The following is a 20,031-nucleotide window of genomic DNA, read 5'->3' as shown; positions in this document are numbered from 1 at the left end:
CATAGACAATTACCACCCTAACGATGGAGCGGGCTGGCTTTCACATGAGTTTTCGGATGACACTGAATATATATATATATATATATATATATATATATATATACACTGACATCACGCTGAGAACACCTAAACTGTAGGAGCCGTGCCAGGATATTTCTATTTGTTGGAAGATCGCAAAAAAAAAGGGGGGGGGGGGAGGCACTGAACATGATTCTCCACTTTCGTTGGGGGTGCACGCGAGCACTCCATCACTTGGTACTGCATGGTGGTGTGAAGGGTGGGGGGAGGAGGTGTGGTGAGGGGGAGGCAGGAGGACATACTGGGTGTTGACGGCCCCTCACGCCCCCCCCCCCCCCCTGCACTACTGCCTGTGCTGCTCCCGTGCTGTCTAAGAAGAGTACCACTACATGCAAAACAACGTTACAGTGCGATTCAATAATTTTACGCGCATTGTCACAGCACGATTGCACTGCAACCTTGCAGCAGCTGCTATAGGCTCTGCATACTTTTTTCCTGTAAGGGCGAATGGATATCGCATTTAGCATGTTCATGCGTGGTCTCATTGTGGCCTCGGCCTGTGCATGCTTGCTTGCTTATTTATTTATTTATTTATTTATTTATTTATTTATTTATTTATTTATTTATTTATTTATTTATTTATTTATTTATTTATTTATTTATTTTGAACGAGGCCGGCCAGATCGGCCAACACATACCGGCATTGTACGTCTCAGCAGGCACGTACAGCACAGCAAGTAATGACAGTGTGCAAAAAACACAAGTGAAGTAAGACTACAGTTAAAGCACAGTCACTGTCAATTGGTACCAAGTTCAAGCCAGCACGGTTGCATTACGTCTTCCTGTCGCCAATGTCTTTCGCGCTGCTGTACCATTCCTAATAATATCGTACGTGTCTAGTATTACTCCGAATAGAGATACAGAAACAGCTACACAGAAACAGACGTTGCTACGAAACGCTGATGCAAAGACCGAACTCATTTCAACTCTTAGCGGAACGTTGCTATACTGCAAACGCAGAGTGACTAAACTAAACCTTCTTTTCTTCGACCTTCTAATCGAAAAGTGCCCGAAAAACAGCTTTTGCCGTACTTTTCCTTTGAACGCAAGCCTGTGTCACAACCGGTAGCGAGCACAGAAGCGAAGGATATATTGTTAGACGGCCACAATGAGAGTCACATAATACATTCCGGACTTTTCTTTCTTTCTTTCTTTCTTTCTTTCTTTCTTTCTTTCTTTCTTTCTTTCTTTCTTTCTTTTTCTTCTTTCTTTCTTTCTTTCTTTCTTTCTTGCTTGCTTGCTTTATATTGCTTCACTTACAGTATTATCTTATTCCATCAAGCAAATGGAGCTTGCCAAAATAAAATAATGGAAAAAATAAATAAATGAAAAGGTACCAGTACCGCAACTTCCCGCGCATAATGTGTACCCGAATGCGCGTATTTATATCATCACCTATTTTGGTTCTGTATCATAAAAATAACGACAAAAGATTTTATCCACCTATAACACGAGTAAGAAGCCTTAGGCTTTCTGGGTCCGCCACACGCAAAAAATATATATATAAATAAACTAGTGTAGTTCTGTAATAGCACCAACGCCAGTACCAACGCCTTTCCCTGGCGGTAGCTCAATATATTACATCGTGTAATCGAGACAGACGATGTGGGGACGCAATGTACGCGAGATTTTACGGTATACCTGCGCTTCGCGCATATATCTTTTCACGCGATGCGCACTTAGCCCGATAGAGGCGCGACGATAGGCAGCTGACCTCCTTCCTCACCCCCGAATCGCCTCGCCAGTCCTTCTTATTCTGACGTCCGCGGCTGCAGCAATCACATATCCGCTTTCCGGAAATTGCTTGGCCGTCCCACGCGCTCTTTTTATGAACGTGACACGAAAGACGCCATGCACCTGCAGACTCGGAGAATACGAAGGGGAGCCACGCGGAGATTGCGAGAAAGAGCGAGCACAGCTCTAACCGTCTCGACGTATGAAAAAAAAAAAAAAAAAAAAAAAAAGAACAGCGGAGTGCTTTGTCTTCTATCATTTTCTCTAGTAACAAGACCCGAGCTGCATGAAAGAAAGGACACGGCGAGCGAGCAACACGTAAAAAAATAATAATAAAAAAAAGGTCGAAGGTTGTATGGAGCCAAGACTGTCTGACTTTATTCTTTCTAAACTACGCGTCAATAGGTTGTTAGGCTTCAGTCTTCCGTTTTATATAATGTTAATTCTTTAGTTAATGCCATAAGAATTGCGAAATGATAGCGAACTGGGAGAGTTGGTTGGCTGGTTGAAAAACTTTATCGTGTTGGGAAATATTCATTTCTGAACTGCGATCTGGCGAACGCGAGACAGAAATGGAAACAGAATGCGTCGTGCAGGTAATTTCCCGGAAAATTGTCTTGTTCGTGTTTCTTTATACTGACCGTGACATTCGCCATATTTTCTATTATGAGCGCTCCCAACACCGTAAGTAGAAACATAAATAAGAAAAAAAAAGAAAAAAAGAAACTAGATACAGAGAAGAAAGAAGAAACATGGCTCTTGTATTTTATAGTATATTTCTAAAACATCAGGAGTGTATATGATTAGTAAGGAATTGCTTGCATGATGACTTTTCGACGAAGGCCCGAGATATATGCCATCTCCTTTTTCTGTTCAAAGTGTCCCACTTTTGTTCGGTAGCCACCGTTTGTGATGACTTTTCTTTCACACCGCCGAGTCAGTCTCACACTGCTGAGGAGCTCGTCGGCGTACATAGAACCTTCCTCGATGCTGTCGTCTCACGTATATAGTATATATTCTTGGGGTGACCTCGCTTCCCGTTCCCAGCAGATGTCAGTCGTCATTGTCTTCTTGACGATGCAGCGCCTCGTCTCTTAATGCGCGGCCAAGCCACCTGATCAGGAATTGTCGGGTTTTACGTCTCAAAGCCGCAATCTCGCTATGAATGACGACGCAGCTGAGGCCTCGTATTAATTCGGACCACCGGAGGTTTAACATTTTCTCTTCACTTAATAATGCATAACGTGACCAGCGCCTAAGGCTCAATCGAAATATATTGTATTACGATCCCATCGCAATGCCTTTGTCAGGTCGCACATTGACCTTACCGTCTTCATTTCCGTCACTTATTTGACAACAAATATGGAGATATAGAGGGGAAAAAAGAAAGAAAGAACGTTCAGAAAACGGCAGTTAATGGTAGTTAGGTATATTTTGCAGTCAGCTACCCGATGAAGAATATTTCTTTCTTATGTTCTCCCCGAAGAGTTGTTACATGAGATTAAGCAAAATGTTAGTGAAGGAATTCAATATGTTCATTCTGAAACAGTGCGCTCTTCTCTGTTAAGGCAATATTTTAGATTCGAGTCGATTTTTCCTGCCGAAATTTCCCGAAGATTCGTATTCTATTCTATAAGAAAATTTACCTATTCGACATTCGACCCTTAATTCCCTCTTTCCCAGTGCGGTTGAGAGAGAGAGAGAGATACTTGATTTCTCAGCAATATCGTCCAAATGATTCCGGTCTACAACCAACGTGCTAACGTAGGAACTGTAAAAAAATCGCACTAATTTAATTGCAAAACTCGATAACATACCCCGCAGTAAAACTCGAAAACATAACTCGCAGCTCAAAACTTGAAGGACCGCTCAGCGGCGTTCAACTGCGCATTAATGCTTTCGCATTCACCACTCATAATAAGTGCTTACGTGTCCTCGGATTTTCTTTTGCGTAATTGTTGATGATAATTTTGTTCAAGTTGCTTTTTTTTTCTCCCAACTGACATGCGATTCACACACAGTTGGTGTGGCTGAGGCATCAGTATAACGACCATGATAGCGACCCGATTTGTAGTCTCGTTCACGTTATGGGCACCCGACTAAGTCAATAATAGCAAAATAATGGGGGAAAAAAGAAGAAGAAAAAAAAAAAGACGCCACGCCTCTCTCCTAGACCATGCACCTCAATTCCATCCTCACTTTGGCATGACAGTCCGATACAATGCGAAAACGAGGACGACACAGCCAACGCGCATATAAGAGGCGGCAACACGCTGAGCCACTATGTACGTACAAGTGGACCTCAATGTAATCCTCACGCGCACCCGAAAACCTCGACCCTGCTTCGGATGGGATGATGGCGATCTGTCCCAAGCAACGACTGCGTGTCCACCGAAAAAAGCACACCGTTCGCAAGTCTATAAAGACTCGGGTTTGTTACATAGAATCGAGAGGCTATGATCATCTATCTGGGACGCCAAAGGCCCCCGTACCGGCCTCTCATTGTGTTCGCCGGTAAAGGCGGGCGTCGCTTATTCCAGTCACGATGGACCCGCTTCGCGTCAGATTCGGCTTCTTTGTCTTGGTCTTCTGTTTCCTTTTCTGTTCTTTCCATATTTTCTTTTCTTTTCTTTATCCTTCTCGACGCTTCAATTCGCCCCCTTTCTTTTTTCCTATTCGCCCGCTTAAGATGTCTCCTTGGCAGCGGGTTGCGTATGTGCCGCGCTATATATCGACGATCTCGCGTCGTCTGCTACTGAGCCTTCTGCTCGCCGACCAAACTCGAACGAACTCCTTGTCGGAAGCTTAACCGACCGCGAGTGACACGCAGAATGCATGGATCCGCACGGAGTAGTCTCTCGAGCAGCGGCCGAGATTGAACTGACGGCCCGGGACGCACCATCAGCACGCATTTAAGGCACGAAAAACGTACGTAAACGCGCACGCACACACACGCACGCACACACACCCACACACAAACACACACGAGCACTCAAACGCACGCACGCGTTCCTACAGGCGGCATGAATACGTAGGTATATCGTGCCCGCCGTGCAACGCGGGCCTTGCATATGATCGTGCAGTCTGCTCGTCACACAATCACTGGCCGCGAGCAATTTGCATGTGTGTAGCGCTTGACCCTCGCCTCTTCCAGCTGTGCCCGTAACAAAGTCCTTCCTCTCTCCCTCCCCCCATCTCCACCTCACTGCCCCCTCCCTTTCTGAACTACTTTATTTTTACGTATTCTTTTCAAGCTTCCTTTTGAGCACGGCGGTCCCCGTAATGGGCTCGCGACGAGTTGACCCAGGAAAGAGGCCCGGCGGCCGAGCGGGTTTGTATTTGTCATGTTTCTTTTTGTTCCTTCTTTTTATTTATTTTTCTGTTTCGCGAACGAGGCGCTTGCCAGGCAAGCGACCCCTTCGCGTGTTGCGCGACCCCCCGGTGGTTCTCCGTTGTGCCCCGTGCGAATTTTTTTTTTTTTTTTTTTTTTTTTGGCGCGCGTCATCCGCCCAATCATTTTCTTTCCTTTTCAGACCTGATTTGTTGCCTTCCTCCTTTTGTGGCGCTCAGGCGCCGAACGACAAAGCCGAAGACGACGGCGGCAGCGTATGTATACGGCAATGTCGAGCAAACCCGGGGAGAAGGCGTCGTCTCTAGGTGTGTTCCAAAGGGGACAAGAAAGAAAAACAACAAAGAACGAAAAACAGATTCGAATATCCCGGTGAGGTCCTCGACTCGCATGGGCGTTAACACTTCAGGGAGCGGTCAGGTGGTGGTGGTCCGCTATGTACGCTGCGGGCAGCTGCGGGCGAGCCTGTCTGTGTATACGTGCGGCTGGCGGACCTGCCCCCGTTGCCCTCGATTCGCGTGACGCGCAAGACCGCGTTTAGAAAAAAAAAAAAAAAAAAAAGCGCGAGAGCGCCGTGCCGGGCGTTTTTTCGGGCTCGACGCGACTTGGCCGGTGGATTCGTCGCGGCGTTGTTGACCGCTGAAATGGCTGGTGACATTCTCGTTGCTGGCATTCCGCAAATGATAAAATGGGACGCAACATGAAACGGGACGCAAGATGAAACGTCGCTTCCTTGGAGATGGCCCCCCAGGGTTAGCTGAAAACAAGTCCTCCCTCCCCCTCTCTGTCATCGTTTTCATCTGGAGTAGAGATACCATAATCGTTTCGCCACCGAAACCTCTCCAGTTTTCATAAATAGTATATGTCACTCTCTCTCTCTCTCTCTACCTCGAAACCAACTGAATACCATGCTGAAGCAGGGTTTGGGTACGGGCTAGTCAATATTCCATTGCAAACATGACTTACAGCGCATACATAGACAAAGGGACAGCAATAATGACGAGAGACAAGCGGTGACTTCCAATTGAATTTTTATTTCGAATAACATGCATATATAACCAAGACACCAAGGCAAAAGCGCCCCCTCCAAAACACGAAGTCAACATGAGCAAGCACTCAAAATTCAAACGAACCCCAACCGCCCTGTTAGGACGGAGAGCGCACGTGCGATCCCAAGTATGCGCTGTAAGTAATGTTCAATACCACGAGTAACCACCACGGGCATCATTTCGAAACGAAAAGAGATGCCGAAAGAAAGGAAACGCCTCAGAAAGATTACACGAGGGCGTGAACGACGTCCTCGTTTCTGTACGCTCTTGTTCATTTATTCGCTGCTACGCAGAACGACGGCCGGGGAAAAAAGTCGAGCTGGACTTTCGGGGGGTAAAACGGATCTGAACGCGCACTCACTCATCGTGTCGACCCGCGCGCTGTGCGTCTCCACTTCGCAAGCGAAGAGCGTGGCGCGCACTGGAACGGCATTTGTTGACACGTTCTGTAGTCTTGCTTTTTGCATTGTTCAACACGTGCCGTCGCGCCTTCGGGTCGACACGTGTCATCTCGACAGCTAGCTGCACGGCCGTCTCTCTATATTTGTCATATCGACAACAACGTCAAGCGCGCCGTGAAGCAGTTACCTTTCGGGGCTATATATGCATTGGAATAAAGCCCTACATACTCCCGGGCTCGACTGCAGGCGTAAGATTAAGGACGCCTGCGCTTTCCGAAGAACGGAACGGAAAATCAAACATTAACCACGAATTGTTCACAAATGCGCTGTCTCATGCACGCACAAAACTCGCCGCACGGATCTATTGTAGGGCGCATGCGCCAATATTTTGCACACGTGTACTATATATATACTCGCGGCGGGCGCAGGTGTTTGTTTTTCTACGTACCCCTCAGGTCAACCTGTCCGCTGCTTTTCATCACCGCTGCAACAGACTGATTCTGCAGAATCTAGCTGTTCAGTTAAGCGGCCACTCAAAATGATTACATGAGCGGCGCAACAAGACATAGAAAAGAGAAACCACGAAACAATGCTTCATGACGCTCTTCAGATCATCATCATTATAATCACCATCTTTCATGTCCACTGCAGGACGAAGGCCTATCCCAGCAATCTCCAATTACAATGTTCTGAGTCAGCTGACTTCCTCCTACACTTGCAAGTTTCCTCATTTCACCACAGCATCTTACTTATACATTGAGCGTGCACCTAAAGCACAATGTACAATAGCGTTTTGCATTCCGGCTAAATAGGAATGCAAGAACGTAGGGAATTGTAACCGTGGTTTCCGCAGTAGAACGCCTTAGCCACAGAGACAACGAGGCGGCTTGCACCGCCCTGAAATTTGGACTGCAATACACAAACAAGATGTCGCCCCGTCGATCACTAACGATTCGATATAGTAGAACAGACATTGGCAGTAGAGTGTGCTTGAAGTATCCGCAATTGTTCTCTAAACATGCTTTCCCAAATGTCCGTACATACTCGACTACTCACAGCGCACATGGAACACTGCATTTATCGTACATAGTTGCCAAATGGCTGTTTACAGATTTGGCTACGCATAGTTAAGGTGGAACAATACAGCAGCTCGCACTTGTAACCTCACCAGTGTGCTGTTTGTTGTCAGCAAGCGGTGTGTGAAGATTGCACTTACGGAAATGCACTCGCCTGTTGTTATTAAAAGGATCATAAGCCAAATTCCCAAACTTTTTTGCCCATTAGACGGCCGCGTTCGCTGACATGTGTGATATCACGATGAGCTGGCAGTTACGGTCGCGAGAGAGAGGTAGAGAAACGATGCTAAAGAGAAAGGGGGGGACGTTAACCGGAACAGAAAATCTGTCTTGTTACCCTACACTGCGGAACGGGAGAGGAGGAAGTAGAAAGACATGAAGACAGTGGACAGAAAGAGCACATACGCATGATCACAGCCGGTCACGATAACCGCAAACCATCGAACAGCACAGGATAACGTAAAGCACGACGTACGCCAATTAAGGTTAAGGAGGTTTTTCGCAGATTTCTTTAAGAACAGTAGCAGTGCCTTCGCCCCCTCCACTGCATGCGAGAGCTTACGCGGCCAGCATTGCAAAATGGTCTGTGATCAACGCGAGCTTGCGCGGTCGCGAGTGATCGTCTCTGAACACTATAGCGAGGGCAGTCACACATAACGAGAATATTTAGCGTAAGAACTTTTTTTTTTTGTGATTATGCGCCCGGAGCTCTGATTATCGCATGCAGTTCTCTCTGAGCAAGTAGGAGTTGTACATTCAAGGTTATGATAGCCATGCCGCAAGCGCTATACCCATGAGTGCACACACGAGACCTTGAGACGATCATGTCGTTACGTGTCGCCATCAAAGGAGCGATGCGTTGGGCCCCGGGCACCGCAAGCCTTTCGGCTGAGAAACGGCCTCTTCGCTGCGCCCACCGGGTCAGCCCGAAAATTGGCCGGCGAACAGCAAAGCGCAAGAACGTGCAGTTGGAAGGGGGGGGGGAGGGGGGGCACTGTTTCGACAGGAAGCACGTCGCCGAACTGTCGCTCTTTATTTTTGCCAAGACGGTGGGCGCGGAGGAACGGTTTGAGAAGCGACTTACGGAGCGGCTGCTTCCCGTTAGACGTGTAAACCCTCGAGTCCCGTGTCGTGGTGTGAAATGTACAAACGACTAGATTGGGCACAGCAATGGCAGCTTGCTTGAGTTATAGGCGACTGTCTCGAAGGAGGTGGCACTGGGGCAGGACAATTGCGTTTGCTTGCATAGCTAAGTCCGTTCGCAGAAACAACATCAATGACCATGACATGATTACAAAAAAAAAAAAAGTTCCAAGCCTATGCGCCAAGGACATTCACAGCAACCGAACTACAACAAGCATCCGTCCTACCAGGACTCGTCAACTTGGTCGTGTAGAACATACAGCTGTGCTACGAACGGCTTGAGTTATATGCGGCTGTCGAAAATGTCTTACAGCGTACGTGTCGCTGCACGACCGTCACTCCTCTCCTGTCGTCCCGGGGTACACAAGATCGGAGACGTATTGAGAGCGGAAATCCCGGTGCTTCAAGGCGTTCGACAACGCCCGCCGTTCATCGTGGCCACGTGGGCTGTTTCGGTGTCAGAACACCCCTAGCCGCCACCTCACCTTGCCTCCTCCCCCAAAACTGTGTCAATCCCACTGAGAACCACAAAGTAAGAGAAACACGTTATAGATAGTGGGAAATACACGCCCCGAAACAATGTTCTTACCATGTACTGTTATCACGACTGCTTTTGGAGTGAGTTAGGGAAGGACCGCGTCTTCTCAAAATTTTCGATGTACCCACACTGCACTGCTACGAGGCACACATCATGTCCTGCACGGGCCGACTTAATAGGCATGCGGTAGAAAACACGAACCTTCGATCCGGAAAGATCCTTATAGTCGAGCGGGTGGATTGATTGCGTCCCGAAGAATGCATTTGCCGTGGTTTCTTCGAGTAGTTTCCACAGCGGGTGTTGTGTGTCCTTGCTTTGACCCGGACTCGGTCAAAGCAAGCTTCCTACAAAACAGTTTGCAAAGTTATTACCTTTATGAATTTTGTTGCTGCTGCTTTCTGAAACACCTTGTGCTCGCCATAGTGTAAGGGAAGGATAGCGTCACCAAAAGTAAGATCAACGATAGATGTCGCATAAGACCAATCCGTCACCAGTTGCAACTGTGAACGGGTAGGTCGGGAGAAGAGTGTGCATGACACCCATGCCGAGGCTCTTCAACCTGTATACGAAAGTTCGTGCATGCGGACAGAATGGACAAACGTAGACAGCGAAGCTGCGAACGGCTGCTGTGAAGATAAATACAGTGCAAAACCAAGTGTCCGATACTGAATACAACAAATTGAGCATATCCTTGCAGGTAAACGAATGCGTAAAACCTCGTAGCACAGTATAAGGGTAGTGAAAGAAATTTTAATAATGCATATCACGGCAGGACTAATTAGTTCGACTCGATTACGCGTCTTATACAGGCGCGTCGGAACAACGGACGAAGGATGAGAAATGCTGCAAGAACCTGCCGCCTCGCCGATCCCACAAAAACCATTCGACGTCCATTCCGCTCGCAACCAGTATACCTCGAAGAAGAAGACCTGCAAAGACGCAGAGGGAAGGAGGCGTTCGAGGGGTCGCAGGGGGGGGGGGGGGGGGGGGGGTGAGATTGGGGGGCGGAAGCTATCATCCTGTTCCCTCATTGCATGCAGGCACGATCATCTGCAGAAGCGCCGAGAACGGTGGGGGCCGTGGATGGAAAGAAGGAGGGGGGACACGCTAGAAAGCTAGGCTGTCCAGGCCGCGAGGAGAGGGTGGCATTAAAAGGCTACGCTATGCCGGCCAGCAGCTGTGCCGCCCGATTGCCGATGGGGGCCCCGGAGAGCGTCCCGGAGGTGGCGGTGGTTCCCAGGCGCCACCCCACCTCCCCCCTCCTAAGGTGTATATACTCTACGGTGGCCGCCCAGGCCCAAGGGCCGGCCGGCCGGCCGACTTGCCGGTCGCCTAAGCGGCGCCGTGCGCATCTCGAAGCGCGGAGGCGACCTTCGAGCTAGCTATGCCCGCGGGTAGGAAGCTCCCTCGCTCGCTTGCTCGCTCGCGAGGGAAGAGCATGGCCAGGCCCAGTCGGCCGCCAAAGTGAACACAGGACGAAGGCCTGTTGGTGCTCGTTCCCGGCACGTCTTTCGCGCTCTCAGTGTTGTTGTTGTTGTTGTTGTTGTTGTTGTTGTTGTTGTTGTTGTTCCCGGCACGTCTTTCGCGCTCTCAGTGTTGTTGTTGTTATTGTTGTTGTTGTTGTTGCTGCTGCTGCTGCTCCCGATGCTGCTATCGATGCTGCTATCGATGCTGCTATCGATGCTGCATGATGCTGCTGCTGATAGGTGATTACAGGGGAGGATGAAGCAATTAAATATGCGACGTTCTATAGATTGTCTGTACATTTCTTGCAGACCCTTTGCTTTCAGAGAATTGTCCTTGCGGCCATGTAAAGTCCAGCCTATGGCCACGAAGACGAGCTGCCCACTGAAGTCAACGGCTGCCTGACCTTTAGCATTCTTGCGATAGTCTTTACATATACCGTCTATGCAGAAAACTTGGTCTCTTTCTTTTGGCGTGTCGTGATCTATAGAATTGTGAACGGGTTGTTTTCTCTACAGACATTAGTCAGCAGAAAGTGCAATGTCACAAGTCCACAGGCTGTCCGAAGGCAGCTTATAGTTGTCACAGAAAGCGTCTATAGACATTCTACAGACACACAAATTTTTTTTCGAAGCAGCGCTAGGAAAGTGCGTCACTCGGTGGCGATGCGCGTGAGGGTTCATGTTTTATTTATATAATTTATTAACCTCACTACATGCGCCCGAAGGCATTATTGTAGCGGGGGCGGGGTGCATTACAAGATCAACTAAAAAAAAATACAATGAAAGCTATGTTGTGCGTTCTCTTTGTGTAGAAGGCAGCGGACACATGCAGTCATCGCAAGCTGCAGCCTGCATACACCGGTCTTACCATTGTTTACGCCGCCAAAGCACGTGTTCTTCGAAGAGTTGCGAGCTGGCGAAGAAACCTCGCGTAACCGCTCGCATTGTGCTTTCGAGGGCGCGAGTGGTGCGCTCTCTGCCACCCAACATACACTCATGGCGGCGTGCAGCCAAGCCGTTCTTAGAAAGTTCTTTCTCAGAAATAGCCATTTCCTATTCGCGTTATAATGTTACCCCACGGGGACCAAATAACTACGACAACAAAGGAACACCACTTATGTGAAAGGGAGAGAGAAAGTTTAATGCTACATGAACAGGTTCACTTATGTACGGTCCAGGATGGCTCCTCAGCGGCCATCCACAGAGGAATAATTTCGTGAGATCCTGGGGCAGAATTCGGAACTAAATCCCAGGCACAAAGACCCTCTTGCTTTACTTACGCCAGTCAGGACTTATGAACGCTCTTCGACCTTTAGATATCTGCGTTTGATTTTTTTATATACGTATGTGAATAATTCTTTTCAGGTCATCTTCATACTGTCATTTCGATCACACAATCTGAAGTAGCTAGGGCTGACATCTTCAGCTTTCAATAAACTCTCTCTCTCTCTTTCTTTTTCTATCGGACGCCAAATACAACACTGCAAGGGATATGCGACAAGCTGCGACACACACGTACACGTTGAGCGCGCGGCAAAGATTGCATACTTAATGCTGTATTGCAGGACAGCGTGAGATGACTAGAATCGAAACAGTGCTGCAAAAGTACCTGGAAAAAGACGCGGGCACGTAAGAGTTGCAACAGCGAGAAAACGACCCTAATGGACCGCTGGATTGTCTGCTTCGGAAAAAAGGCAGGGACGTGTCGTTGAAATGAGGAAGCGAAATCAGAAAGCGCTCGTGATCCTGAGCGCAGTATGTGATGCTTCCGCGGTGTTAAACCTGGCAGATTATACCCTTAGGGCTTGGGTCTTGCGGGAAAAAGATAATCGTGCGCTTCGGACTAGGTTGCGAGAAACCATTAAGACAAAACGCCAAGAGCAGCTGCCTGACGATTGTCCGTCTGCACTCCACTAAACAGTGCACCGGTTCATTTCAGCGCAGCTGACAGCATTACGACATCTCTTAGGGTGACGAGATTCTGGCTGATTACCCACCCCCGCATCCCGCCTTGCGGTTTTTGACGTCTTCCTTTTTCCTAGTATGAAAGACCGAACGTCGTGGAACTAGTTCGCAGGATGACTGCGCAACGTTCCCGGCTTTCAAGGTGGCTTTCCAGGCTTTCAAGGTGTTGCCGTTTCAATTGTCAAATGCATGCGCTGCGCAGAGCTTGCATGATTGTGTTTACATGAGCGCGGGTTGCTACTCTACATGCGGTAGAGTATCTAAAGACCTCTTGTATAGGCTAATTTGCATTCCCACAAACCGGACATTTCGCTTGTTCGAATGCTACGTAGTCCCAGTGGACCAAAGTGTACGAGATTCTATTTATTGGTCTAATTGCGATTCATGGGCTCTAAACGAGCGTTACTTGTAGGCAGCCTACAAGCAATATAGTCACAAAAAAAGGTTTAAAATCGTACTTCCGTAAGCTGTTTAGAGACAATGGGAGACTTCACAGAGAAACGTCCATACACGTTCTACAGACTTTCTCAGTTGATTCCTGTGGGACCTTTAACAAAGGTATACATGCATACATTCTTATCTCAATTTGCTTTGGCGCCGCTCAATGATGCAGCGCGTGCCATAGTTTACGTGCTTTAACGTGCGCCTATAGACGGAAAGTTTCAGCATTTCGCCCCCATCCGAATGCATCCGCCGCCGGAAACAAGGATCGAACCCGGGACCTCGGGCTCAGCAGCCGAACGCTGCAGCAACCCGAGCCATCCTTGAGCGGGTGCCGATGGGGTAAGATACGACGGTTTAAAATGTTCATTTAGATCTGTTCCTCGATATCACAATCCGGCCCCGCAGCAACTCTGGGTCTCGCAGCGCCTATATACTGCTGATCAAGAACGGTTAGCGGTGTCTATATGACAAACAAAGCTATAGACGAACGGCTGTGTATAGCGAGTCATTTGCAATCACCGTGTCTCGGCAGCTTCGTGCACCAATTAATGAACTACGCCGGACTACAGTGAAGGCTCTAGTACACTCTACCCGGACAACAAATGATAGATGTATAGTACACATTTGCGGCGCGCGCTGCCGCTGCCCTAGGCACACTTGACTGCCGTCGCTAGCAAGCGTTCCCTTCTACCGTTTGCTCAATCGACTTCGTTTCGAGTTAAGTCTCTCACAGCTTCCCGGTCGGCCCATTTGCCGCACTTCTTAGAGCCTGCAGGTGGGGGGTGCTAATCGACAATTGCCCATTGTTGTCGTGTCGGGCCCGAATTTAAAGCGATCTTCGCCCCCCTTCGGCCCCGCCGGACCAGCCGCGTACTCGCGCGTGACCCCCAAAAAAACGAACGATGACAACGCTCCGCCGCACGCCTTTTATTCTGCGGGCAAAGGCAATCGATCACGTCGCATTTGCGTCATTAATGATCCGCTTGTTATTCAGGCTGCGATCGCCGTGTGTGTGCATTTGTATACGCGCGGAGTTTGTACGCTCGCTTCGTAAACACGCCCGGGTTTATCGCCAGCGACTCCGCCTGCGCACTTGTAGACCCCATCGGTGGGTCGCGTGCGACTCGGAAATGAATGATAATTGTAAAATGCGCGCTGCGTAGATTGCTAGACGTCGCGGCGAGTTTTGAAGCTCCGTCGAAGGTCGGGCCGGCTGCACAATAAGCAAATGAACAGTCACTCCTTCTGTACGCCACTTTTTTTTTTTTTTCTTCTTCTTCTCCTTCTACTTCTTCTTCTTCACGTGTACTGTCTGATAATAAGTTCAAAGCTATGTGAACCGAAACGCGACAAATGATGTGAGCTCCAGGTCAACCATTTCCTTTACGTATAGGCACTATACGTACAATGAGCTACGTTTTCAAACGTATTTGCATGTATGTCAGCAGCCACTCACGCGAGTCTTTGGTTTGCCGTTTCGCTCGAGCGGTCTAGCGCTGGCTCGTCTTCTGGAGACGTCGAGCTCGAGATATAGTCTGTGATAGTTTCATTTATCGAGTGCAGCAAACTAAAAAGAGAGACAAGGAATGGAATCATTAGTTCACAGAAGTTCATGTAGACAGCCATATATGGAAAGCCTACACATATTTCTATGGGAAGTGTACAGATAGTCATGTACGTGTGGCGTTGGTCATTTCTGTCGGCGAATGTATACGTGTGGCCTTACACCATGTATTTTTTTATTTTGCACATATGCTTTTACAGCGAAGCTCTATATGGCTAGTTTCCAGCAGCGGATCGATGTCCGTAGACCAACAACCGTGGGCTGATCCCGAAGATAGTGCAATACCGGGCCCACCCGCGGCGGAGGTAAAGCAGGCTTCAAGCACTCCGCCAACTGGCAAAAATAAGTTTAATATCTTGGGTCCAAATGCAACCCGTACCAGATATTAAGCTGATAAAACAGATACTAGACTTTGACCCACGACCCGCGTCGGCCATGTCTACGTTCGCACCAAACACGTGTACGCCATCGCGTGTATTCAAACTATAGTGCATATCAATCTGAGTGTCTTCTGTCTCCTGACGTCATGCTCTACGTATGCTCCTTTCCTTATTTCTTATCTGACTGTGAAATGGGTAGGCCGCGTGTTGTATACGGTCTGAAGAAGAACAGCGTGCCTACCAAGTACGACGGCGTGAACAGAAAAGGGAATGGGCACGGCGGCGGTGGAAGGAGACCACCGACGACGAGCGGGCCGCGGACGCCAAGCGTAAGTGTACTGCCCGCCAGGACCGCGAAGCAGAAAGAAATGCGAACCGTCCATGTGGCCCCGATCCCGCAAACTTGGAACGTTTCACCGGAGCAGCGGTCAATCACCACATAAACAGCTTCGCGAGTCAACCACCTTCACAGAGTGGAATGGCACTGAGTTTTTTTTTTTTTTTCGCTTATGATAAATATGTTGACATTCTACGTACAATACTGCCGAGCAGTTCAAACAGTTTAACAATGACCACTTCAAATGTTAACACCGGGTAGCAGATTTGTACTCTCCATTACGTTTCTCAATACATTGTTCTCTCTTTTGTAAACTTTTACTTGACTGTACTTTGTTTGTTTTTACACTTTTGTAACTGTACAGCTTAATGTTTAACATTCTTCGCTATCCCCTTACGTTATAATACCTCTCATGATGCCTCTGGAGGGGAGGAGGCTAATTAATGATGATGCTGCTGATTGCCTGGAACTGTGAAGCTACCAAGTCCACAGACCGTGACGCCATCGCCTTACTGGATTTAGCCCGAGTGCCGTTTATGGAGAGACCATGTATTACGGGGGGCATCGCTTATAGCTTTTACAAACAAATACGACTTCCAGAGACTGGCGAAAAAGCCGGTTGAAGAACCGCTGTCAGTCGCTACAGACGCCTTCACAGTGTCCGACGCATTCCCCATGCGCCAAGTCGAATGGATGGAAATTCTGAAAGCTGGGGACGTAGCGAAAAGCAATGCGCACAAGGCGTACGCTGTGGCCGCCGCCGCCGCCGCTGCTACTGCTGCTGCTGCTACTCGGTAATCACTACGCATTACAGGGTCGACCAGGCATCACCATTGTCGCGATTTTCGTCACGGCGCGCCACTGCCGGTCAAGCAGGCCGCCACTTCTCAAACTCGGCTCTGCCCCGGAATGAGATGTCAGAAGAGCAAGTGGACCGCGAGCTAGCCGTAAGAGCTGGCCCGCTGAACGCGTTCATACACAGACACGCACAAAGCCGCGGGCGCGTTCCGGCGGCGGCCTGCTTTTGCCGCTGCGAATGCAGGCTTCGACTTAAGGAAAAAGCCAGTAGCTGCGACTCCGTCCAACAAAACGAAACCAAATATGCTCGACTGGATGTACAGAGCTCGAGCACCGAAAGCCTGAAGTAAAGAAACGAAAGAACGAAAATGCGTGTTTCGTTGACCGCGATGGCGCAGGTATAGGCGACTCCACGACTACGGCCGCCGCCAGGACGGTCCTGTATGGAGTGGTGACGTGGTTGCCCCTTTTGAAGCGCAGTGCAGTTGAAGAACAAGAATAGCCGAAAAAGTCAGAGGGAAAATAAAGAGAGAGAGAGAGAGAAACGACGCAAGTTGTGGAGGCGCTTCCTTTGTGCATTGCTGCCGGCCTCACGACGGCAGCGCCAACGCATGCAGCTGAGAAGAGGCGTTCGTGTTTACACTCGGGTTACGGAACCGGTCCAGTAACTTCTTCCAGGGCGAGCCGGGCAACGGCTTCTTTTTTTTTCTCCGGGGCCATACGCAGGCACACACGCACACAACCTCCTCCGGGGCGCCCTTACCAACTCCTGCATGCAGCCGTTTTCTCTGTGTAAACGATTTTTTTTTTTCGAGTGTTTGGTGTTTTTCCCTGGCGCAGGATTTTCGCCAATGGTGCGGGGCGTGTTCTTGGTCAGCTTTCACCGCTTTGGTGGTTTTCGTTTTCACGGTTTCGCGCGCCGCCATTGTTTGACACCTTCTCCGGGTGAAACAGGTGCGCTTGCGCTGGGGGGCGAAGTGAGCGGAACCATATGTAAGGCGGATGGAATTAACGTTGGGGGTGGGGGGGGGGGGGGGGGGTTGCCGAATGTTTTGAAGCCGGACAGTGGGCTCTGAGCGACGCCGTAATGGATGACTCCGGATTCGTTTTGACCATTTGGAATCCTTTAGCGTGCACCCAAAGTAAACTAGACGAGTGTTCTTTTTTTTTTTTTTTTGCATTCCGCCTTTGATTGGAAAACGACAGCTGCGACCGGGAATCGAACACGTCACTTCGTACTCACCAGCGCACAACGCTGTAGCTGCTGAACTATACCACGGCATTTGAGATATTCTAAACGTAACAACATAGAATAAGAAAAGATGCGCTGAGTAGCCAGAAGAGTGCTTCATCTCAAGAGAAAGTCTGAAAGTTGGTGAGCGGCTTTCAGTGTGATTTCAATGTCATTAGAATCCCATCACATTGGACCAGTGATTGGATTCCACTGATATAATCAAGTGGAACGTGACTGATTCATGCTCCAATAATGTTAAACTGGAACATGATTCCAGTTTAACATTAAAACAGTCAGCAAAGTATTGTTCTAGAAACGACTGGAACGCTTTGGTGCAACGACGTGGGACAATGGATTTGCTTCCGGTTCGCTATATACTGTGGGCTCCAATCGTCAGTGTGCCGCTGAACTCAATAAAAATTCCTGCCTGTGCTAACTTTTTTCCGAGTTTTTCGATCGTAGCGGCGACGGCATGTGGTCTTACCACACGCAAGAGCCATGAATTCAGAACCTACGCAGGAAAGGCTGCAAAAGCCACAAAGAAGTGTGCCGGCATTGAACCGAATATAAACGACACGTATATTAGCATGGAGCTGTAACGTCAGTGAATGTACTCATCGGAGGAGCTACGGCCTATGGGGTGCTCAATGTTCTTGCCCTGGGTGCAAAGGGTGCCGTGCTCTTTGCCCCCTTTAGAGCCCACGAGTTCGGTCGTGCGAGCCTCGAGAGAGAGCAGTATGAAATTCCACGCGCGAGAGCCCTCTTAATCCCACCCCAAGTTGGGCGCCAAATATAGCGCACCGCCCGCCGGCCACCACCATAGCCTATGAATAGCAGACTTCATGAACTCGGAGGGGGCCGGGGGCAACTCTTCGCAGGAGTTACTTCGCCAGGTACTGCCTAAAACAGGAGGCCGACCTCCCCTTTCCAACTATAAACAAACAACAAACACGCAAGCAAGCAAGCAATGAATAAATAACTGCAGGGAAACTTGTATTACAGAGACACGTACCGCTCAAGGATGTTGCGCTAACTTTTTTTTTTTCTTTATCCCTGCTTCGACCGGGGTAGATTACGATGCTGAATTTAATGACCGGGACCGAAGGCTTAACCAGATCGTTGAACGTTTAGAGACAAAAACGGAGTTTGAGGAAATGTAGTGTAGGCTGGTATCACGCCATCAGTTTTAAGCTTCGCTTCGAACTCCTCGCGCTTTTTGCTGTTACTTTTGAGAGGAACTTTGCGACCGCAGTGGGAGAGCCTTGTTTGCTTAAATACTCACGGTGGCAGAAGGTGTGCCCTCCTTAGACCACACCGCGACCACTCCATATTTTTCCCTCGTCCCGTTGCTTTAGCTCTACCTGTGGCAGAGTAATTTCAGAACGACCACAAAACAAAAGCGGGAGGGGAAGGAGGGGGGGGGGGGGGGGGACAGATTCGGTTTAATTCGCGGCGTTCAACGAAACGTCATTTTCGTACGTAGGCAACAAGTCACATTTAAGGACGAGTTAGCGGAACAGTTCTAACGCACGCTTTTCTTCATTTTTCTTTCCTCTTTTTCTTTTTTTCGAAGTGACATTGCAGAATGTTGTCACTACACGCTGTTGTCCGTATGTAAACCTCCGGTCATCGCTTAAGCTTGGAGGACGGCGCTATGGAGGGGAAAAAAAAAAAGAACCCTACAACCTTTCTTTTTCATGAATCAATTCAGACAACGCCGTCTATAGGTACAATTAGAACAGCACAGACCGCAATATATCGCCAATCTACCCCGGACAACGGTATCCGTCTTCGGAATGACGACTGACGCTATCTGGCTTGTCGGGCACGGTACAACTGGAAACCGTATGGGTTTCGAAACGTCGGCGCTTAATCTCTCGACCCTTCAACCTCTTACTCATGGTCAGTGCCCGCAATTTACGTGTTTCGTCACGAACGCCTGACAACACGAACATTCGTCAAATCCTTGCCTGTGTGACCATATATTCAACAACCTCGTCGTGTGCCTCACTGAACATTAAATCAGCATACTGTTTCGGTGAACTGCAGCTTGAAGATTGACCTAGTTTGTGCAAATCAATTGAAAAACTTAAACCAACAGAACCGACACAATACTTCCGGTGTCGTCTCCTACTGCCTTTTGTACTATGTGGTTTCCGCCGGTTTTTAAGCTTTAGAGTGACACTGACGCGGAACATAGTCTTTACTGAATTACGATTCCGCATTATAGCAGAGCGACCACTCTCATCGTGAGAGGAGGCTTTCGTATAAGCTATAAACCGTAGATGGGCGGCAATGTCACCCTAAAATCTCCGCGTTAGCTCGGCGTGACGTCACACATTTCCAGAGCGTCTGCCTAGGTCTATTGTTAACTGTTTATCTGTACACACACACACACACACACACACACACACACACACACACACACACACACACACACACACACACACACACACACACACACACACACACACA

General features: G+C 48.7%; 1 long non-coding RNA gene and 1 other non-coding gene across 2 annotated transcripts in view; both read right to left on the bottom strand.

Moving 5' to 3' along the window:
• LOC125947328 (uncharacterized) overlaps positions 1-20,031 on the bottom strand; it is a 161,053-nt gene that overhangs the window by 50,421 nt on the left and 90,601 nt on the right. Inside the window, exon 2 of the long non-coding RNA XR_007468188.1 lies at positions 14,700-14,810. This is a non-coding gene — a long non-coding RNA (uncharacterized LOC125947328). The remainder of the gene's footprint in view (positions 1-14,699; positions 14,811-20,031) is intronic.
• Positions 15,059-15,244, bottom strand: LOC119462965 (U2 spliceosomal RNA). Its single transcript, XR_005194315.1, has one exon. It is a non-coding gene; the product is annotated as a U2 spliceosomal RNA (small nuclear RNA).

This window comes from Dermacentor silvarum, chromosome 8, assembly GCF_013339745.2.
Source record: "Dermacentor silvarum isolate Dsil-2018 chromosome 8, BIME_Dsil_1.4, whole genome shotgun sequence".
Taxonomy (NCBI): domain Eukaryota; kingdom Metazoa; phylum Arthropoda; class Arachnida; order Ixodida; family Ixodidae; genus Dermacentor; species Dermacentor silvarum.
This window is presented reverse-complemented; position numbering and strand designations above follow the sequence as displayed.